This window comes from Dromiciops gliroides, chromosome 2 (assembly GCF_019393635.1).
Source record: "Dromiciops gliroides isolate mDroGli1 chromosome 2, mDroGli1.pri, whole genome shotgun sequence".
NCBI classification, from domain to species: Eukaryota; Metazoa; Chordata; class Mammalia; order Microbiotheria; family Microbiotheriidae; genus Dromiciops; species Dromiciops gliroides.
The window spans coordinates 605,198,909-605,222,895 of NC_057862.1; the positions used below are offsets into that span (position 1 = coordinate 605,198,909).

At 41.0% G+C, this 23,987-nt stretch overlaps 1 long non-coding RNA gene across 1 annotated transcript; it reads left to right on the forward strand.

Moving 5' to 3' along the window:
• The first annotated feature begins 1,517 nt into the window (after positions 1 to 1,517).
• Positions 1,518 to 22,404, forward strand: LOC122740023. The gene is made up of 3 exons (XR_006354703.1): positions 1,518 to 1,664; positions 18,089 to 18,324; positions 22,166 to 22,404. It is a non-coding gene; the product is annotated as an uncharacterized LOC122740023 (long non-coding RNA).
• The last annotated feature ends 1,583 nt before the right edge of the window (positions 22,405 to 23,987 follow it).

The window sequence follows — 23,987 nt, forward strand, 5'->3', positions numbered from 1 at the left end:
CCTATCACGGTCTCCTTCTATCCGAAAGGGTCCATGAAAGCTAACCTTTCATGGAGAAGGTTTTACATGATGTCACTCTCCTTTTCAGTAACGAATTGGACTTTAATTGAGTTGACATTTTATGAAGCTCTGTTTCCTGTCTATGGCGGGATTTGATAGCTTTGGTTTTGCTAGCTAGTCATTTCCTCTTTTCTTAGATCATCTTTTAGGAGAAACATGACAAGCGTTTTTTATGGGCGCTGGGCGTTGGGGGGAGGTATTAATCATGCTGGTCCCCCGAAAGGTTCCAGGTGCTGAAATGAGTTTAGCTTTATCTGTTCGTTCATTTGCTCACTCATGCATCACGTCCATGGCTTTGCCTAGGGTCTGAAGAGTTGTTGAGGTGTGAGGTCTGCCGGGAAGGAACTATCTGTACAGCTCATGAATGGACTTTGAGTAATGAGGGTGATCGAATCCTGGATGGAGGAGGGTGAAGGAAGGGGTAAAATCGCAACTCAACTATTCATTCACTCACTCAACAAATATTTGTAGAGGTCCACTATATAGAAACCACAACTCTAGGTATTGGAAGGGCAAATAGATGGCCCAATGGGTAGAGTGCCAGACCTGGAGGAAGACTCATTTTCCTGAGTTCAAATGTGACCTCAGATACTTATTACATATACTGTGTGACCCTAAGAAAGTCACTTAACCCTGTTTGCCTCAGTTTCCTCATTTGTAAAATGAACTGGAGAAGGAAATGGCAAAACACTTCCAGATCTTTGCCAAGAAAACCCCAAAATGGGGTCACAAAGAGTTGGGCACGACTGAACAACAGTACTAGGAAGTACTAGGAAGAAGAGGAAGGTTATGTGACTTAAGGGTTTGAGGAGTCCCAAAGATAGGAATAGATCCAGTCCCCAAGGTGCTGTTTGCCCTAGTTCATCAGCCCATAGAATCATAGATGTAGAGCGGGAAGGGGTCTTAGAGATAACATAGTCGAACTGTCTTTTTCCAGATTTAGTAACTGAGGGTGAGGAAGGGCACTTCGATTGCCTGAGGTTACACAGCTGGCCGCGGTCAGAGATGGGATTTGAAACTTGATTCTGTCAGGTTCCAAATCCCAATTTCTATCCATGCCACAAGACACACATAAAAAGTTAATAATACTAGTTAAATAACGATGTAAAATAGCTCCAAAAGAGGTGTCACTAAGAAGGATATGATTAAGTGCCAAATGAACAGTCTAGACAGTAAGTATGAATTCAGAGCAAGAAGAGCTCATTCTGGCTTGGGGGTGTGGGGGGGTGTGGGGGGGAGGTTCCATGAAACCCGACGGGAGTAAGGAGGAAAGTAGGATTGGAACAGTTTAGAGATGGGGCTGAGAGTGTGGTCAGAAGATAGTTTGTAAGCCAGCCTGGCTACAATGTTATCATTCTTTACTGAGTGCCCTCACCTTGAAAGACGGGGTTGGTGATTTAGACACAGTCCCTGAATCATGGAACTTAGAGTCTAATTAGGAGATAGAATAAGGCATACAAAAGGGACACTAGATAGTTGATGTATACTAGGCAACATAGAAATTCATTGTCCATAACAAGGCAACAGGCAATTGCCCCCAGGGAAGGGGTAATTCACTGGTCAGATTGGATGTGAATAAATCCAGGAAGATATAATTAATCCAGGTAGGTTCCCTGGGGATTCTGAGGTGGATATTCAGGGTTGGAATACTGGCACAAAATAGGAAAGGGAACAGCGAGAGGAGAATGTGGAGGAGAGATAAGAGAGAGGAAAGGCCATCAGGAGGAGTTAAGGAGAAATAAGTGCTGGGAAAAGGGGAGCAGAGTAAGTGGATGAAGGAGTTACCAGAGATATGGGGAGATCTTTAAGAAGAACAGAAAAGACTTGCAACTGTTACAGAATAGTTGAGATAGAGACCTGACTGGAATGGATGACGTGGCTTCTAGAGGTCTCTCCAAGGGGTCTGTGATCCCATTTCCTAAGCGGGATATTTTGCTTAAGAAAAGGTAAAGTCCCTAAATGACACTTTCACATCAGAAACAAGGGGGAGGGGGGGGAGAGGCTGAGGACTTTGGTCTATAGTTCCTCGTTCTCTCAGAAAGAGCAGCCTTGGAATCCTGGAGTGAAGAATGCACCCAGGAAAGGTTCTGGTAATCTTAGAGAATTCCAGCAGGGAACTGAAGTCAGATGAATGATGCATCTGATGATTTCACTGGTGAAGATGACCTCATTGCTTTGGCTCATGGAAATGCCTGCATTGATTGCCAGGAATACACAGGATTTGGGGACCCATTTTATACAGTGAGGGGTTAATCTCTTGATACCTAGAACCCCAGGGCCTACCAAATTAGATACCTCCTGCCTCTGGTAACTATGCAAATATAGTTTTGCATGCAGAACTAGCTACACAGAAGCTTGATTTGTCACAGCCTCTGGCTCCAAAGTGAAAAGGGTCCTGTGGAGAACATAGTTCTCAAATATGAAGAGTGAGAAATAACATTGTTTCTGTGAGAAATAACTTCGTTTCTGTGAGAGATAACTTTGTTTCTGAGGACCCAACAGTATTTTTGCCAGTCTACTGCCTGCCCATCCCCCACCCATCCAAGTACTTCACTTTAACAGCAAATGACATAAAACAAGAATGATCTTTTAATTACCAAAACAAATGGGTTTCTCCCACACCTTGGTCCTCCTCCTTCTCTACCTGTCTGTTTCATGGAAACTGGAGACTAGCCTCTCTTGGATACTCCTTCCTCTCTGGGTTCTTGTGACACTACTCTTTCTTGTTTCTCTTCCTATCTATTTAGCCATTCCTTCTCTGATTCATAGAATGTTCATAATCCCCTTTAAGACCCCTCCCCCCAAATATGGGTGATCTCAAAGGCACTGTCCTAAGCCTCTGCTCACTTTATACTCTCTTGATGACCTCATCTGCTTCCATGGGCTTAATGATTATCTCCATGCAGGTGATATAGATAGAGGGATGGATGGATGGTTGATAGATAGATGGATAGATAGATAGATAGGTAGATAGATAGATAGATGATGGATAGATGATAGATGAATATATAGAAGGGTAGATGGATGGGTGGATGGATGGGTGGGTGAATGAATAGCTAGCTAGCTTGACATAGATATTAATAGATGTATATATGTTTATATACACACAATAAACACACATATATACACAATAGCTAATAATAACAATAACTAAAATTCATATAGTCTTTACTATGTGCCAGGTACTGTGCTAAGCACTGTATAATTATTATTTCATTTGATTCTTGCAACAGACCTGGGATGCTATTTTCCTCCCCGTTTTACAGATGAGAAAACTGAGGCAAACAGGTTAAATGGCTTGTCTCGGGTCACACAACATATAATACACAGAAAGTTTTAAACTACACTGAGTTTTGGGGATACCCTGTATATGTATGTATACATATACATGCATGTATGTATGTGTATGCATATGTCTTGCTCCAGTCTTCCTTGAGTTTCAATCCTTCATCACCAATTGTCTATTGGATATCTCAAATTAAATGTTCTGGAGACATCTCAAACTCAATATGTCGAAAACTGAATTATTTTTTGTTTTTTAATTTTTATTTATTTAATTTTTTTTGGTTGGGCAATGAGGGTTAAGTGACTTGCCCAAGGTCACACAGCTAGTAAGTATCAAGTGTCTGAGGCCACATTTGAACTCAGGTCCTCCTGACTCCAGGGCCAGTGCTCTATCTACTACGCCACCTAGCTGCCCCCTAAAACCGAATTATGATATTTTCCTTCAAACCCAGTTATCTTCCAAACTCTTTTATTTCTGTTAAAGGTACCACCATTTTTCCAGTCTCCTAGGTTCATAACCTTGACATTATCCTTGACCTCTCATGCTCCCTCAACTCATGCATCCCATCAGTTGCTAAATCTTGACATTTTTGCCTCTACAAAACTTCTCACATTTTGACCTTTTCTTTCTATTCACTTGGCTTACCACCTTGATTCAGGCTCCCATCAACTCTCATCTAGACACTTGCAACAGCCTTCTAATTGGTCTCACATTCTAGACCATCCTACTTACTACTGGGACAGGGTGGGGAAGAGAAGGGAAAGGAATAATCATTTATATAGCCCCTCCTATGTGCTAGGTACTGTGCTAAGTTCTCATTTAATTCCCACAACAACCCATGGGATAGGTGAAATTATTATCCCTATTTTATACATAAGAAAACAGAGGCTGGCAGAGGTAAAGTAACTTACTGAGGTTCACATAGTTCATGTCTGAAGCTGTATTTGAACTCAGGTCTTCCTGACTCCCTGTGCTCTATGTACTTTGATACCAAGCTACCAAAGTCATTTTCCTTACAGGAAGATTTGAATCTCACTCAATAAACTTCTGTGGCTTCCCTATTGTATTGTGTGTGTGTGTGTGTGTGTGTGTGTGTGTGTGTGTGTGTGAGGCAGTTGGGCTTAAGTGACTTGCCCAGGGTCACACGGTAAGTGTCAAGTGTCTCAGGCTGTATTCGAACTCAGGTCCTCCTGAATCCAGGGCCAGTGCTTTATCCACTGCACCACCTAATTGCCCCCCCCATTGTCTTTTGAATCAAATATAAATTCCTAGAGACAGCTAGTCATACATTGTATAGAGTGCTGGACCTGAACAAGATAGAGCTGAGTTCAAATTCAGCCTCAGACATTTATTAGCTGTGTGACCCTAGGCAAGTTACTTAACCTCTGCCTGCCTCAGTTTCCTTCACTGTAGAATAGGACTAAGAACACTACCTGCCCCCCAGGGTTGTTGTAAAGATTAGATAACACAATATTTTAAAGGGCTGAGAACATATTAAGTGTTTAATAAATGTTTGTTTCCTTCCTCTGACTAGCTTTTAAAGCCCTTCCAACCTGACCTCAATCTATTTTTCTAGCCTAATTGTACACTATTTTCCTCCCTATGGGCAGCTAGGTGGTACAGAAGATAGAGTGCCTGGAGTCAGAAAGACTCATCTTTCTGAGTCAAAATAGGACTTGACATGTCCTAGATGTGTGACCCTGAACAAGTCCCTTACCCCTGTTTGCCTCAGTTTCCTCATCTGTAAAATGAGCTGGAAGAGGAGATGGCAAATCACTCCAGTATCTTTGCCAAGAAAACCCCAAATGGGGTTATGAAGAGTTGGACATGACTCAACAACAACAAGAACAACAAGAACAACTTCTATCAACATTTTTTTTTGGTTGGGCAATAAGGGTTAAGTGACTTGCCCAGGGTCACACAGCTAGTATGTTTCAAGTGTCTGAGGTTGGATTTGAACTCGGGTCTTCCTGAATCCAGGGTTGGTGCTTTATCCACTGTGCCACCTCTATTTACATTTTTCATATCTGACCCTCTATCTACATTTTTCAATCCAGTCAAACCAACCTTCTCACTCTTCTTCACACATAGCATTCCATCTCCCATCTGTGACTTTTTGCTGATTGCCTTACCTATGCCTTGAGTGCACTCATAGGGCAATTGATTCAGAATTTGAAAGAACCTTAGAGACCACTGAGTCCATCCCTCTCACTTTTCAGATGAAGAACCTGACACAGCCGATTTCAATGAATTGCACAGTCACTAGCTAATAAACAGCAAGTGTGAGACTGGATTCAAACCTTGGTTGTCCTTCCAGATGTAGCTCAAGCAGCACTTTCTACATGAAGTCTTTCCTGTTCTTCTCAATTATTATGCAATTCCTACTTTGCATTTATTCTCTCTACATTTATTCTGTATGCATTTAGCCCTATCCTTGTTGTCTTCCGCTTTAGAACATAAGCTTCTTTCAAGTAGGAATTATTTAATTCATTGAGTTTGTATCCTAAGGGCTTAGCTTAATATATACTTGTTGATCTGTATAATATAATAGTATATAAAATAATCACATATAATCTATATACTAATATAAATTAATGTATACTTGTTGATCCATAAGAGGCATTCTTCCCCTTTCCCTTTCTTTCTTAACTCTTTCCTCTTCCCATTCATCTTCCTTTTCTTCTATGCCCTCCTTCATCCTTGTTTCCTCCTTCCCCCACTTTCTGCTTCTCCTTTTCTCCTCCTTTCTATCTTTCTCCCTTTCTTTTCCTTCTCCTCTCCTCATCCTTTCCTCTTGTTAATGCATTATTATACTCAAATCCATTTTTCTCATTCCTTTGTTTCCCTCTTTCTCCTACTTCCCACTCTTATTTCTCTCTCACACCCCCCTCCCCTGCTTTGATGTCTAAGCCCCCAACCCAATACCTGCTAGAATGACAGAAGGCTTCTGGGGTTTTTCCCTTTTTCATTTGAAAGGAACTCTGCTCCCTTACAAAGTTACAGAACTAGAGAATTATCCTCATTCTGAAAAACTTGATTATTGTCTTCCTCATATCCTGGACCCTGTGCTCCCTACCTACAACCATGCCAGGCTGCCTTGGAAAGGATAAATTTCAGGAGAGAAATAAACAGCACCTACTCTGGTACTGATATAATTAAAGAGAAGGGGGCCAGAGTGCAGAGGCCATAATCCAACTTTAGTTGTTCCCAAATCCATTTAGTGAGCAAATAAGGTCTTGGTCTATTGACCATGGGATGGGCCAACCCATTGGATGGGAAAGATTTGATTCTTGCCTTTGTGCAGCAAAAGGGGAGAAACGGTTCCTACTCTCGAGGGGAAAAAATTTGATGGAAGAAACAACAGTCTACATTGCTCCTGTCTGTAAGGGGGCAGTTGGGGAAATAAAACATAATCAAATTAAAGAATAAGAAACTTCAAGCTCCCTGGCAGGCAAGGACTTGAGCTTATAAGTGTTTACCTTTGTGGCCTCAGTGCCTAGAATAGTGCCTTGAACGTAGGTAGACACTCAATACATGTTTGTTGCTGAATTGAATTGAATTTGTAGCAGTGTCAGCAGTACAAACCATAGTGTAATCAATCCAATGCCAAAAGGTTCAATTCACCAGAACTGTTTTATCCTAGGTGCACTTTTCCACTTCCTTTTATGCCTTTCTATTTTTAAAGCCAAACCACAGTAAGACAACTAACTTTGATATACATCTTAATTTTAAAAATATTATATAATATTTTATTTTCCCCAATTACATGTTAAAACAATTGTTTAAACATTAAAAAAAGTTTTGAGTTCCAAATTCTATCCCTTTCTCTATCCCTCCCCTCTCCCCTCCCCCCCCATGGTAAACAGTCTGATATAGTTCGGTATATATCTTTAAATGTCTCCTTGGATATTTGTGACAAAATGACCCTCAGGGTTCTGCTAAGTCAAATCAACAAGTACTAGGCAGTGTGCTAGGCTTGGGGGATAAAAAGAAAGGAAAAAACAGTCCCTGTCCATGAGGCGCTCACAGTTTAAAGAGAAAGACAAGGGGGGCAGCTAGGTGGTACAGTGGATAAAGCACTAGCCGTGGATTCAGGAGGACCTGAGTTCAAATCCAGCCTCAGACACTTGACACTTACTAGCTGTGTGACCCTGGGCAAGTCACTTAACTGTCATTGTTCTGCCAATCCCACCCCCCCCCCCGAAAAAGAGGAAGTCAACATCCTAGCAACTATGGCCAAACATGATATATAGAGAGAAGGTAAGTTGGAGATAATAAAAAATGATAAATAATAAATAAATGATAAAAAATTATAATAAAAAATTCTAGAGCCTTCTGGCTCTAGTATTAACAGGTACCGGGAGAGGGTCTTATAGAAGGTGGAATTTTAGCTGGAAGGAAGGCAGGAGATGGAAATGAGGAGGGAGAAAATTGCAATCATGGGGGATAACCAGTGAAAAGGCCACAAGTTGGCAGAACAGCAAAGAGGTCGGTGTCACTGGATTGTGGAGGTGAGTGAGGTGGAAGAAGATTGGAAGACTGTAAGAAGAATCTCTCTGTCTCTATTTCTCTCTCCTCCCTTCCTCCCCAGGTAATGAGTAACATATAAAAAGACTGGAAAGGTAGGAAGGTGTCAGGTTAGAACCAAAGAAATTTATAAATTTACATATATATGCATATATGTGTGTGTATACACATACACACCTGTATACATATACACACACATAATATTTGTGTCTAATGGGAGCCATCTCTAGGGGGGAGGGAAGAAAAAAGGAAAAAAGAAATTTGCATTATAATTTGATGATATACTTCAAAGGAATAGCAAGTTGTACATAATAGTTTGTAGTTTCATGTGCAATCATCCTTTTTTATTATACTGTGTTATGGATATACTTGTCTTATTCCTTAAACTAAAAATACATTCTTTTTTTTTAAAAAAAGGAGCCAAAGAGGGGGCATCTAGGTGGCGCAGTGGATAAAGCACTGGCCCTGGATTCAGAAGTACCTGAATTCAAATCTGGCCTCAGACACTTGACACTTACTAGCTGTGTGACCCTGGGCAAGTCACTTAACCCTCATAGCCCCACCAAAAAAAAAAAAAAAGGAGCTAAAGAAAAAAGATTTTCTATTTGAAAAAACCTTTGATCCTGGATAATGATAGGGAACAGCTAGTGTTTATTGAAAGGGGAGGGGGGTTGATATGGTCAGACTTGCACCTTAAGAGGATCAAAGTGATTGTTGAATGGAGGATGGATTAGGGAGAGACTTGAGTCTGGGAGATGAACCAGTGGGCTATGGCAATAGTGTAGGAATGAGGTGATGAGGGCTTTCACCAAGGTGGTAGCAGGTGGTCAAAGGGGAGAAGGAGTATAAGAGAAATATTGAATAGAACCTGGCACCCGACTGGATATGGGAGTGGGCTGAGAGACCTTGAGAATGACACCCAGGTTGATGCTGCTGCTGCTCATCTCTCCTCCCTCCAAAAGTTATGCCTTATCCTTCTCTGTGCCCTCTCTTCTGTACAACTATAATCCAGCACAACACATGTTCAGCCTGCTCTTAGGGTGAAAAAATCTATTTTATTACAGTGTGTAGAGACCTAAGGGTACACAATCTCATTACTTGATTTCATTTGATTTGTTTTAACACAATAAGGAAGCTTTGACATTTGCTTTCCAATCCCCCTCTCAGCTCCCAACCTTAATTTTGCCCACCAGTCCAAGTTAGAACTTTCTTCCCTCTCCTTCTCTCCCCCTCATTTTCTCTTTCTCTCATCTTTTCTTATTCTCTCTGTCTCTGTCTCTGTCTCTCCTCCCTTCACTAATGAAAGAGCAAATTCCTATTCATCTAGTTTCCCCAGGATTTCAGGGATGGGTTCAAACTGGAATTAACTTTAGGTAGCACTTTGCTGGTCCTTCACTCATAGAAAATCCCCCTGAGCCATTTTCTCTCTTTTTTCCTGTGTGTTTTCTCTGCAACATCCCTTGTACTTGCTCCTACTTTCCAACTCCTATTTGTCATTCCCATGTTGCAGGCCATTACCTATGGCTTAGAGTCACAGTCTTCTAAACCATACCCTAGGCTTCATCCCTTCTTCCCTTTAATGCATCCCACACATCACTGCCAGGCTTATTATCTCACAACACTGCCTTGATCATATCCCTCCCATCCTCAGATATCTTCAGTGGTTTCCTGTTGTCTGGAGGAGACACACCCCCAACCTGCCACAGTGCCCTCCACAGTCTGGTTCCCACCTACCTCTCAAGGCTCACCTCTTTCTATTCCCCTATAGATGCCCTCTGCCCCAGCCAAACCAATTTACTTTCTGGGACCCCCGAATGAGCCTCCCATTCTCCCACTTCCACACCTTTGCTCATGACATTAACCTCTCCCACATACACACCCCTAGAATATGCTCTTCTCTCCTGTTTCCTTATTGAAATCCAGCATCAGTTCATATCTGACCTTCCCTGTGAAACCATCCAACTTCACACCATCCCTGTGACCAGGCAGCCTTTAGTCTTCATTGGATTCTTAGCATCTGGCCCATGCTGCCCTATGACTTTAACTGTCTTATAAGTCTATGTCTAGTCTTCCCATTAGACTGGAATATCTTTAAGGGCAGCGACTATCTTAAAATAGCAGCTCTTCATGTTTATGTGGCACTTTAAGGTTTGTTGATCGACTTACGTACTTTCTCTCATATGACCCTTACAACAACCTTCTGAGGGAGTTAAAAGATTATTCTCGGCTTTGTTTTAAACACAAGGAGGCTGAGGCTCAAAGAACTTAAATGACTTTCCAAGAATCACATAGTATCAGAGTTTAGATTTGAACCCAGGCCTTTCTGACTCTAAGTCCAACTCTATCCACTATGCCACCAGGCTGCCTTATACTTCTGTGTGACTGTAGCCTGGAGTCAGAAAGACTCCTCTTCCTGAGTTCAAATCTGGCCTCAGACCCCAGATAAGTCACTTAACCCTGTTTGCCTCAGTTTCCTCCTCTGTAAAATGAGCTGGAGAAGGAAATGGCAACCCACTCCAGTATCTTTGCCAAGAAAACCCCAAATTGGGTCACGAAGAGTCAGACATGGCTGAACTAGATGAATGGCCTCTGGTCCCATTGCAGGCTTCCCTGCAATGTCAATCCACTCATCTCCTATGCTTTTCTGATCATTCAGTTTCTCTAAACAGCTGTGAATTTCATTTCATTCCACCTCTCGTGACTTAACGTAGCTCAACTTCACTTTTCATATTATCTTACCTAAGCTCTGAAGTTCCATGCCATAACTTGGTCATGAGTGAAGAAAATAGTAATATAGCCCATGATAAACCAGGGAAAGGGGTGGGGATTGGGGGCAGGGTGGAGGTGGAGGTGCTACAATACCTCCTCCATCCCTTTGGCTTCTTTCAGTGAAAATATCAAATTCAGGAGAAAATGGTACTGTCAGTTCCAGGTTTCCTATAGGTGAGATCTGGAAACGGAAGCCATTGCTCCTCTCTCCTTTGTCCATTTCCAGGTTGCTAGGATGTTTTTGGGTGCTCATGGCTCTGGGCAACCTCCCTTCTTTCCTCCCCCTGCCAAGGGAGCCAAGATTTAAGCCAGCTAATTGCTCCCAAATGAATGTATCTTCCCTTTTGGTGAGAGACCTGGAGGCTCACACTTGGCCATCACTGACCTCAGGCTCACCTAAAAATACCCAGGGCCAGCTTTGATGAAAGGCTGCTGCTCCTCTGCTATTGGTACAGCACCAGGAGAGCTAATCCCATTCTGCCCAGCGAGCTTTTCCTCCTCACTTTGATCACACCATGTGTTCTTGTGTTTCCATGAATTTAACAAGTCTTTTTTGAGTTCCTGCTATGGGCAAGGTGGAGATGCTGGGTGTGCAAAGTCTTTGCCCTCAGGAAGCTTACAGTTTAATGGAGGGGGCTGGAGGGAGGATATGTGCACAGATATAATGCAGGTTAGAATGAGAAAACTATAGGAAGGGGTGTCAAACTGAGAGGCAAAGGCATGGAGAACCCTTCCTCAGTTCCTTCTTCTACTCATCTCTCCTAACCCTATGTTGCTCCAAATGTTGGTTCTGAGATCTTTCCTCCTTACAAGTTCTCAAATCAGCCAATCAATACATCTTTATCTGGTCCCTATAGGCAGCTAAGGGCCCAGAGTCAAGAAGACCTGAGTTCGAATCTAGCCTCAGAGACTTACTAGCTTTTTCACCCTGGAATCAGGAAGACTCCTCTTCCTGAGTTCAAATCTGACTTCAGACACTTACTAGCTGTGTGACCCCCGACAAGTCACTTAATCCTGTTTGCCTCAGTTTTCTCATCTGTAAAATGAACTAGAGAAGGAAATGGCAAACTGGTATCCTTGCCAAGAAAACTCAAAACGGGATAAAAAAGAATTGGACACAACTGAACTACAACCATAACAGAATGATCATTTTTAGGTGGCTCAATGGATGGAACAGTCGTCTTGAAATCAGGAAGGTCTGAATTCAAAGCTGGCCTCAGACACTAGCTGTGTGATCCAGGGCAAATCACTTAACCCCTATTTGCCTCAGTCCCTCATCTATAAAATGGGGACATACAGGAAAAGAAAGCGGCAGACCACTCCAGCATCTTTGCCAAGAAAACCCCATGGACATAAATAAAGTCTACTGTGTTGTGACTGAGCAACAAGCCCCATATTAGGGTTCACTCCCTCTGCCAATAAACACTTATTGCCAGGTCTGTGCTAAGCAGTGAAGATACAAAGAAATGCCAAAGACATGGTCTGTGCCCTCAGGGAGTCCACAGTCTAATGAGGGAGGCAGCTCAAAGGCGGCAGTGAGATTCAGTCATTCCAGATTGAAATCAGAGATCATCTCATCTCCAGCTTTCTCAGGAGCCTCTCGCACCATCCCTGCCTACAGACTCAGTCTAATCTGATGCTAGAACACTGCTATACATGAAGCTCTTAGGGCTCAAGCCCAGGGAGGTGCCTCAACTTCTGACTGAAAGGCACAGGCACTAAGTGCTCTAGGAGTTCAGAGAAGGTAAAGAGATCAACATGGACTCTAGTGGAGAGGGAACAATTCACAGGGAGGTAGAACCTGAGATGGACTAGGGAAGCTGAATAAGATTTAGCCGGGCAGAGAGAGGGGAGGTGTAGCGAGCTGGGGAAAAGGCATGGCATTTCCAGACAGCAGATATAAGCAGGTATCTTGAGCTTCAGTCTTGTATCACTAGGTGCCTCAGGAAGACCTGAATTCAAATCAAGCCTCATGTACTAAGCTGTGTGACCCTGGGCAAGTCATTTAACTTCTGTCTTCCTTAGTTGATTCAACTGTAGAATGGGAATAATAATATCACTTACTTCCCAGGGTTGTTGTGAGGATGAAATGAGATAATATTTGTAAAGTGTTTAGTGTAGTGCCTTGCACATAGTAGGTACTTATTAAAATACTTTCAGGGGCAGCTAGGTGGAGCAGTGGATAAAGCACCAGCCCTGGAGTCAGGAGGACCTGAGTTCAAATCTGGCCTTAGACTTTTTGACACTTACTAGCTGTGTGACCCTGAGCAAGTCACTTAACCCTCATTGCCCTGCAAAAATAAACAGATAAATAAATAAAATATTTTCTCCCTCCTGTATTCCATGAACATTTCAAACTAATTACCCCATAGGCATTTTTATTTTCCTCTCTTGCTTACCCAACAAAAATGGGCAGGTAAGTGGTTAGAGCACTGGACCTGGAGTTAGGGAGAGGTGTATTTAAATCTAGCCCCAGACACTTACTGTGTGACCCTGGACAAGTCATGTAACCATTTTGGGCCTTAGTTCCCTCATCTGTAAAACGGGGATAATAATAATAGCACCTACTTTTCCAGGGTTATTGTGAGGATTTAATGCCATATTTGTAAAGTGCTTTGCAAGACTTAAAGCACTAAATAAATGCTAGCCAGTATCATTAAGAGTCAGTCAAGTGGAGTTTTGTTCTGCCAAATCAAATGCTTTTCTGTAATCAACAAACAATAAGCACAATGGTATCTTATATTCTCTGCATCTTTCAGTCAATTGTGAGATGGTAAAGATGTGGTCCATTGTTGAATATTGTTTGAGAAAGCCTACTTGTTCCCTCTTAATGCCCTCATTGAGGACAAATGGCTCTCATCAAGATTTTGTATAAATGTGAGAGTAGGCATAAAGGTTGCTAGTTATTGATGTTCTCAGTCACCTTTTTTTGGTATTAATAAGTGTCAAGATTTTTTCCACATCTTTGCAACCCTCCCTTCCTTTGGATCTTTTATGTCAGACCCGAAGGCTTTCCCATTTATTTTGCCTGCAGCATGAATCTTCTGAACCCCATCAGAATGCTTTTTTCTGTCTTTGTTATGTGGCATTTCTACTGCCAGAACATCTCTAGGACTGTGATGTTAGGATTCACTATCTTTGTTGGAGAAAAGAGTTTGTTGAAGTGGATTTTTGTAAATCTTTTCCATTTTCTTCGGCTTTTAGTTCTTCCTTCTGCTTTCATCCTTGAACACCCTTGGGATGACTTTGATTAGATGCATATCTTTCTTCCCCCTCCCCTTCCCCCTACTCCTGGCCTTATCAAAGTATTTTTTTAAAATGTTTTTTTTTAAATTTATGGAATAAAACAAGCATTTCTATAACATAGTATAATCAAAAAGGTAATTGCACATGAAACTGCAGGTCTATTATGCACAACTTGCTATTCCTTTTATTTTTTAATTTTTTTGGTGAGGCAACTGGGGTTAAGTGACTTGCCCAGGGTCACACAGCTAGTAAGTGTCAAGTGTCTGAGGCCGGATTTGAACTCAGTTCCTCCTGAATCCAGGTCCAATGCTTTATCCACTGCACCACCTAGCTGCCCCTGCTATTCCTTTTAAATAAATAATAGAGTTATCATGTAAATTTCTTTTTTCCCATTTTTTTCTTCCCTCCCACAATGGCCCCTTCCACCCTAGAAATCTTTCAACTAGAATAATTTTACCCTACACTGTTTCTTTCTGTTTTATGAAACGACACTGCTGATAATCATCCATCATTCTCCTTAAGATTTTATAGACCAGTTTATAGTCTATCCTGGCATTGCTTTTGGTCCACAGATCCCTCTATTTGGCAAGTAAATCAGATATTTGCTGACTATAGTGCTTTCTGGGATGTTTTGGTCTTTTTGTTGTAACAATTAATTCACACTGATTAAACTTCTAGATGCCAAGTGAACGAGTCTTTCTTTATTAAGCACTTACTACATGCTAGGCACTATTGTAAGGGCTGAGAATGTACATAGAAGCAATAAGGAATACAGTCTCTGCCCTCAGAGAGCTTATATTTTAATGAGGGAAGACACCACTTAAAAGAGAGCAGAAAAGGGTTGTGGGGGTTTGTGAAGGTACTTGGTGACAACGCATGACAGAGAAAGTCCTATGGAGATGAGTCAGCAGTGGGCATGAATATAGATGAAGACAGGGCTGGCCTGGGCCTCCTGCTTAAAACAGAGGGTCGGGGAGAAATCAGCCAATCAGAAGGAGAGGCTGCAGGGGTGGGAGGGTACTTCCAAAGAGAGGAATAATGCAGGAGTGAAGTGAACTTCCTGGGTGAAGATGTGTCTTTGGGCATGTTAGAGAAAGTCCTGTGGAGATGAATCAGCTGTGCAGCCTGGAAAGGGATGACAGTGAAATTATTGTAGTCAGTTCTGAGGTCATTTCTGTTGTCCATTTCCATTTTTAAAGCTTTCATAAATAATTCAAGGTTAGGTCATTTTAATTATATTCCTTATCTTCTCCCCATTATTATTCTTTCTTTTGTTTTGTACAAATTTTGATCTTATATCTGATGAACTGATAGTCTAACTGCACGCAGACAGCTGATTCAAGGATAACTCCTACGTCAATAACAAGTCTCTTCCTTTCAGTTAAAATGCAGTCAGTTTCTTTCTTTCTTTCTTTTTTTTTTTTTTGGATGGTGGTGGTGTTGGTGTTATGTGGTACTCAAAGTCTCCAGTACCTACAAATTCTTTTTTTGGGGGGGGGAGCGGAATATATTCATGATATAGAGATGTGAAACTTCTGTAAGAATCTGTAAGTCTTGGCCCTCTTTAATTTTTCTCCAAAACTATAAATCTATTTTTTCCTTACCTTCTCCTCTCTCTCCCCTCTCCACTGTAGACTCCACATATCAGAGTATGTGTTAATTTTATCTGAAATCAAGTTTTTCTTTGAGTTTCTATACCATTTATCCTCAGCTGCAATTATTTTCAGGATGGTCCTTATTTTTTCTTCAAACATTTATCACTAGCATATCTATGATACAGGATAACCAAATGTCCCAGAGAATATTGCTTCTTGTTGTCTCTGAGTGTATAATAAAACCCATTCCTTCCTTTGACTCCGAAGGGAGTCCCTCAAGGTCCATTTCACTACATAGACTGAATCTGTTAACAGAACAACTTTCTTTTCCAAGGACCAAACTAGCTAATTATAGAGAGAACCATTACCAGTAGGTGACAAATTTCCTTTGCCCACAGCATCCCCCAAAATAAAGACAAACACATTCTTAGTCCCATGAGCCTGTTTTTGTAGTAATTGGGGCAAAGAGATGGGAAAGGGGCCAGAGGGTAGTACTAGGAATACCACAATTTTGAGACCATTGAAAAATTTTAATTTTTCTGTTGATGCTTTAAATGTAAGATCCTCATCCAGTGACTGACTGGTGGGTGGACATATTGGTGAAGGAACTTCATCATAGTGATAATCTTGATATTCTTGCTATAAATAAAAGCAGAAGAAATAAGAAAGTTGCAGTTAAATGAAAACATAAAGTATAAATCAAATAAATACAAAGTAATTTAGTCTGGGAGGGAATGAAAAAGGAATATGACAGTAGGAATATAATAATAATAATAATAAGGAGGAGGAGGAGGAGGAAAAGAAGAAGAAGAAGACACTTTAAGGTTTACAAAATATTTTACAAATGTTATCTCATTTAATTTCCACAGCAGCCCCATGAGTTGGTGCTGTAATTATCCACAATTTGTAGGTGAGAAAACTGAGCTGAGGGCAGTTAAAAGCCTTGCCCAATATCACACAGCTGATAAATGTCTGAAGCTGAATTTGAACTCATGTCTTCTTGACTCCCAATCCAGCATTATAGCTACTATGACACGTTGCATTGAGGAAGAGATAGATGGCATAGTTATTGCAGAAGAAATCCATCTTGTCTTCTCTCTGTCTCTGTCTCTGTCTCTCTCTGTCTCTCTCTCTCTGCAACCTCATCAGTTTCCATGATTCAAATATCATTTCTTTGTAGATGACCCAGAGCTCTATATCCAGCTCTAGCCTCTCTCCTGAGCTTTAGTTCACGTGACAAATTGCCTATTGAACATTTCAAGTTCAGTGTCGAGGAGACATCTCACGCCCAACCTGTCCAAAACTGAATTCATGATCTTCAGCCCCTAACCACCTTTCTTCCAAACTTCTGTTTCTGCTGGACATAACCATTCTTCTAGTCTCCCAGATTCCATCTTTCTACTACACCAAGCTACCTCCTCACATATTTGCATTTCTTATTTGTTGAGGTTTTTGGTTGACCATGAAGCTGCTAGAAATAGAATACATATAGCATACTCTTATGCATTTCTTGAAGTGCATTGTTGATTCTACAGAGGATGGATGTTTTTTGGACTCAGTTATCAAATCCTTTAAACTAGAGCAGGAAGGAAAGAAACAAGTATTTATTAAGCACCTACTCAGTGTCAGGAACTGTGCTAAGTGCCTTTTACAAATATTGGTCATCACCACAACCCCAAAAAGTGGATACTATTATTATTATTTTTAGTGAGGCAATTGGGGTGAAGTTACTTGCCCAGGGTCACACAGCTAGTAAGTGTTAAGTGTCTGAGGCCGGATTCGAACTCAGGTACTCCTAACTCCAGGGCCGGTGCTTTATCCACTGCACCACCTAGCTGCCCCCAGATACTATTATTATTAACATTTTACAGTTGAGAAAACTGAGACAGTGTGTATTAGTTGGAAAGTCCACATTAGTGGGATCAGGCTAGCATGAGTTTAGAATTCTATCTTCCATATTAAACAGCTGTGTTACCTTGGGCAAGTCACTCTGCTTTTATGAACCTCAATTTCTTCATCTGTAAAAGGGAGAGTAATATATGCCTAAATGAGTTGTTGTGAGCCTCAAACGAGATAATATGCAGTCCATGAAGTGTTTTATAAACTTCAAAGTGCCTACAATTGTGAGTTACAACAACTATTAGCTGTGTGAACCCAGGCAAGTTTGTTAATTTTTCTTTTTTTGTTGTTAATTTTTCTAAGCCTCAGTTTTCTCCTCTGTGCAATGAAGGGATTAGACTGGATAATCCTAAAGTTTCTTTCGGGTGTAAATCTATGAACTACAATTATTTATTGGGCATTGCTTAGAAATTGTTGCAATAATCTAATTTTTGTTAAACAATTGAATAAAAAGTGTGTGTTACCTGTCAGAATTTTTCATTTGATGGTAAGTGTGTTTGCTGGTGTGATGCTCTCTAGCCTCTCAGAGGGAGCTGGGCAGAACAAACTGTTAGCCCGACACCACAGAATGAAACCCCGCCCTATCACACTCTTCTCCACAGCAGCCTCATTAACACTTACTTAGAAGGTGTAAGTAAAACTGTTGGGGAGAATCAGCAGCTGGTAAGTCTGCCGTCTTGCTCTGACTGATTTCCTTCTCCTTCAGGGGTCCCCTGGTAGATCTGAAGATGTGATGTTTGCTGCAGTGGGGGTCATGGGGAAGAGAAAGTTCAGTCTGATCCAGAGATACCCAGAGAATCAATGATCATCAAGACCCTCAAATACTCTGAAGAGACCTGACATAAAGAGAGGGGATTGAGAAAAATCAAGAAGAGGGGAACTGAAACCACCCTTACTACCCTTTCCTCACTTCCCCAGGGTCATCTGACCTCCGTGAAGCAGGTTGGGCAATTTTGTGCATGACAAGCTTCTTAGGAAGATCTGTGGAAGTCAAAAGCTGAGTTTACCCAGAGAATTAAAATCCCCTTGAGAACCAACAGTGTCCCAGGCATTGTAGGCTATTCACTATTATTCCTAGAAAATGGCTCAGAGGGCTAAAAGTCTCCCTATTCTCCACACCCCTGTTCATATTTCCTACATATCCTTCCTCACCTTTTTGGTCTTCTATTTTTTCCTGCTCTCACCCTCTCTCCTCCCCACCCCCATGTTCATCCTGGGCCAATCCTACCAAACTTCTGATGATAACCACATCATTGATGTGGACTTGGAATCAAAGGATCTCAGAGTTAGAAGGAATCCCAGAGGTCCAACCTGTACCTAAGTAACCTCTGTACCAAAACCTGTAATCAACTAGTCAGTCAATTGATCAGCACATGTTTTATTAAGCATTAGTAAATGCTTAATTAGTAAATGTTGTTTTCCTGATACTGTTAAAAGCTGGGGATACAAAGACTGGTAAAAATACAATTCCCATTCTTTTTTTTTTCTTTGCAAGACAGTGGGGGTTAAGTGACTTGCCCAGGATCACACAGCTAGTAAGTGTCAAGTGTCTGAGGCTGGATTTGAACTCAGGTACTCCTGAATCCAGGGCCAGTGCTTTATCCACTGCATCACCTAGCTGCCCCCTACAATTCCTATTCTTAAGGAACTCAGTCGAATAGGGGAATCATCATATTTGTATACAGGTAATGTAAAGGAATTGTTAAGGAGTTTTCCTGTGGCAGCTTTATATAACTTATAGACATGTCTCTGAATGAGTCAGAAGGAATAACTTGATTGGTGGAGCTTGCAAATTAGCCATGGTGGGGGCTTTAAATAGCTAAGCCCTTGAGAGTGAGAGTCACTCTAGGTTTATAGCATTGATGGAGTGTGACCTTGTAGGTGGTTTCTTTTGCCTAGTTCTCTCTTTCCCCTCACCCCACCCCTTAATCAGCTGTGTGATCTAGTAGGTGATTTACTCAAGCAGAAAAGACACACTGTCCCACAACTAGAGAGTCATTTCAAGAGAGTTTGACACTCAATTGAAGGAGCTGAAATACATATTTCTGAGAGAAATGGCTACAGAGAAGCAGTGACCAGGGGAAGGAAGTAGCTTCAAGGAGTATACCCCCTCAAAGCAGAAAAGAACCAGCAATGGATTCTAGAGAATGCTAGCACTGATGGCTGCAAATTAGGCTGCAAAGAGGATTACATGAGGAAAGAAGAGACTTTCAGGCTTAGCCATTTCAGAGTTTTAAGTTGCCTTTGCACACATGTTATCTACATGCATGCCTTACTATCTGAAAAGGGTACATTTAATATTTCTGCTTTTTTGCATTTGGTTGTGAGGGTTTTACGTCCTAATACATGGTCAAGTTTTGTGAAGGTGCCATGTATAGCTGAGGAAAAAGTATTCTCCTTTCTATTCCCATTCAGTTTTCTCCAGAAGTCTATTGTATCTAACTTTTCTAAGATTCTATCCATCTCTGAGAGAGGGGAAAGGTGAGGTGCCCTACTAGTATGGTTTTACCATCTATTTCCTCCCAGAATTCATTTAACTTTTCCTTTAAGAATTTGGATGCTATGCCATTTGATTCATATATGTTTAGTAATCATATTACTTCATTTGCTATGGTTCCTTTTAGCAAGATGTAGTTTCCCTGCCTATCCTTTTAATTAGGACTATTTTTTTTGCTTTGGCTTTGTCTGAGATCATGGTTACTATCCCTGCCTTTTTTACTTAAGCTGAAGCATAATACATTCTGCACTAGACCCTTATTTTTTGGGGGGAGGATGAGGCAATTGGGGTTAAGTGACTTGCCCAGGGTCACACAGCTAGTAAGCATTAAGTGTCTGAGGCTGGATTTGAACTCAGGTACTCCTGAATCCAGGGCCGGTGCTCTATCCACACTAGACCCTTATTTTAACTCTGTGTGTCTCTCTGTTTCATGTATGTTTCTTGTAAACAACTTATTGTTGGATTATGATTTCTAATGCAATCTGCAATCCACTTCCATTATTTGGGTGAGTTCATTCCATTCACATTCACAGTTGTTACTAATTGTACATTTCTCTCTATCCTATTATCTTCTCTCTCTCTCTCTCATCCTTTCTCTAAACTCTGTTTTACTTCTGACCACTTCCTTCTTTTAGCTGCCCTACCTTTTATCACACACACCCTTAATCTTATCCCCATCCTCTCCTACTTCCCTGTTGGGTAAGATCCATTTCTATTTCCAATTGCATGTATATATTTTCCCTTTTTGAAACAATTTAGGTGTTAGTGAGGTTCAACTGTTGTCTACCCCACCCCATTTCCCCCTTCACATAAAAGCTCTTCCTTGGACACCTCTTTTATGTGAGATAATTTCCTCCATTGTTTTTCCTTCTTCCTTCTCCCAGGGCATCCCCTTTTTTGCTTATCCATTCCCTGCTCCATCTTCTTAACATGATCGACTCATTCCTTCAGTCTCTTTCTATGTAGAATCCTTCTAACTGCTCTACTAATGATGAAGTTCTTAGAAGATACATATATAATCTTCCCATATAGAAAGGTAAATAGTTTAAACTTATTGAGTCCCTTTTAATTTCGCTTTCATGTTTAACCTTTTTAATGTTCCTCTTGAGTCTTGTATTTGAAAGTCACATTTTCTATTTAGCTCTGATTTTTTCATTAGGAATGCTTGAAAGTTCTCTATTTCATCAAATATCATTTTTTTTACCTTGAAGGATTATACTCAGGTTTGCTGAATAGCAAAATCATTATTATAACCATTCTTGGTTGTAATTCCAGCTCTTTTGCCTTCCAGAATATCATAGTCCTATCCCTCTCCTCCTTTAATGTGGTAGCTGCTAAATCTTGTATTAGCTTGACTATGGCTCCACTGGATTTGAATGATTTATTTCTTGTTACTTGAGATATTTTCTAACTTAAATTTGACTATAATATTCCTGGGAGTTTTCATTTTGAGATCTCTTTTAGGCAATTATTGGTTGATTTTTTCTATTTCTATTTTACCCTCTGGTTCTATGATATAAAGGCAGTTTTCCTTGATAATCTCTCAAAATATGATGTCTAGGCTCTTTCTTTGATTATGGCTTTCAGGTAATCTAATACTTTTAAAATTATCTCTCCCTGACCTATTTTCCAGGTCAATTGTTTTTCCAATGAGATATTTCAAATTTCCTATTTTTACATGCCTTTGACTTTGTTTTATTGTTGTTGTTGTTGTTGTTTTTGGTGAGGCAATTGGGGTTAAGTGACTTGCCCAGGGTCACACAGCTAGTAAGTGTCAAGTGTCTGAGGCCGGATTTCAACTCAGGTCCTCCTGACTCCTGGGCCAGTGTTCTATCCACTATACTACCTAGCTGCCCCTTGTTTTATTGTTTCTTGGTGTGTCATGGAGTTGTTAGCTTCCACTTGACCAATTCTAATTTTCTTACTCTTTAACCCAGAAGCAGATATCTGATTCACTGTGGTTGTAAGCTTGGTGTGCAGGTACCCTTCCCCCACTGGGCTGCTGCCACTCTAGTCTGCTTCCTGAGCAACACAACAGCACTGTGCCTCAGCTCCAGCAGAGACCCCTGCTATCTCCCCCTGGGCAACTGCTAGACCCCCTCACCAGTTCGTGAGCTGAATTCCAGAAGTAGCCTCTGACACTGATGATTCTGAGGTTCTGGAGGCATGGCTTGCCTGGGGCTGGATCTTCACTGTATGGCTGTACAGCCCTGTACAGCAGATCTTTTTTGCCACCCTTTTATGCCATCTTTGGCTGGAAAATGGTTTCACTCTGTTCTTTTGTAGGTTCTGCTGCTCCAAGAATTGTCTTATGGCATTATTTGGTGGTATGTGGATGGATCGTGGGGAGCTCCAAAAGTTACCGCCTTTCCTCTGCCATCTTGGCTCTGCCCAGGGCTAAGTCCCAATTCTAATTTTTAAGAAATTCTTTTCTTCAGTGAATCTTTGTACTTCTTTTGTCCATTTTTCCAATTCTGCTTTTTAAGGAGTTATTTTCATCATTGAATTTATGTATCTCCTTGGAAAATGCTATTCATATCCAGAGAAAGAACTATGGAGTCTGAATGAAGATTGAAGCATACTGTTTTTACTGATTTTTGTATTTTTGTTCTTTCTTTCTTGTGGTTTTCCCCTTTTGTTCTGATTTTTCTTTCACAACATGACAGATGTGGAAATATGTTTAACATTATTGTAATATATAAGCCATATCAGATTGCTTGCTGTCTTGGGAAGGGGGAAGGAAAGGGAAGGGGGGGTTGAAATTTGAAATTCAGAATCTTACAAAAATGGATTTTGAAAACTATCTTTACATGTAATTGGGAAAAAATAAAATACTATTAAGTGAAAAAAAAGACTTTATATATCTCTTTTTTCCATTAAGCCAATTCTTTTTTTAATGTGTAATTTTTTCAGTATTTTTGTTCCTTTTTTTTACTAAGCTGTTGTCTTTTCATAATCTTCCTTTGCTTTCATTTCTTTACTTAATTTTCCTCTACTACTCTTATTTGATTTTGAATATGTGTGTGTGTGTGTGTGTGTGTGTGTGTGTGTGTGTGTGTATTAACTCTTCCAGGATTCTTGTTGGGTTTGTGTCCAATTCACTTTTTCCCCCCTTTGGAGGCTTTGTTTGTAGCTGTTTGACATTTTTTACTTCTTCCGAGTTTGTATCTTGATCTTCCCTGTCACCATAGTAGCTTTTAATGATCAGATTCTTTTTGCTGTTGTTTGCTCATTTTCCCACCTTATTTCTTGATTTGGAGCTTTATGTTAACATTGGGTTCTGTTCTCAGCATGAACAGGCTGGGGACACTGTCACAAGCTTCAGACTTTCTTTTACTGCTCTTTTCAGAACTAGTTCTGGTGGTTTGGAAGTTTCTGGTGCTTCTAAGATGATGTGACTAAGGGTGGGGTGTGGCCACTGTTCTCTTGGCACTCTGATCCTTACCCAAGAAGGGCCCCTGATACCTTGGAATTGCAATTGATACTTATCCTCAGGGCTTCTTTTCCCTTGGGGCCAGAAGAGTTACTGCCTCTCAGGGTTTCCACTTCCTTTTGACTGAACATACTCCTTTCTACCCTTGAACTATGTCCCAGAAGTGGGTACAGGTAATGGGACTGTCAAACATCATCTGATCCTGCATCCAGTGATAGCACAAGGATACCCTGTAATCTCTTTCTGACAAGTTGCCAGGTTCCCTTACCATCTCTGGCTTGAGAGTTCCTAAAGCTGCTGCTGCTTCTGTTACCACCACTTAGTCCCACCAGTGGTATTTCTTCCATGTGGGCTCTGGGATAGCCACCTTCCCTGTGTCACAGATCTCTCTTTCTGACCTCTTACCTTGTCTTGGGCTGGGAGGATACCTTCTGACCTTTTGTTGGCTCTGCCACTCCAGAATTTGATTTGAGGCATTATTTTATTTATTTATTTTTTTTTTTAGTGAGGCAATTGGGGTTAAATGACTTGCTGAGGGTCACACAGCTAGTAAGTGTTAAGTGTCTGAGGCCAGATTTGAACTCAGGTACTCCTGACTCCAGGGCCGGTGCTCTATCCACTGCGCCACCTAGCTGCCTCGAGGTATTATTTTAAAGTCATGTCAAGGGGAGTATT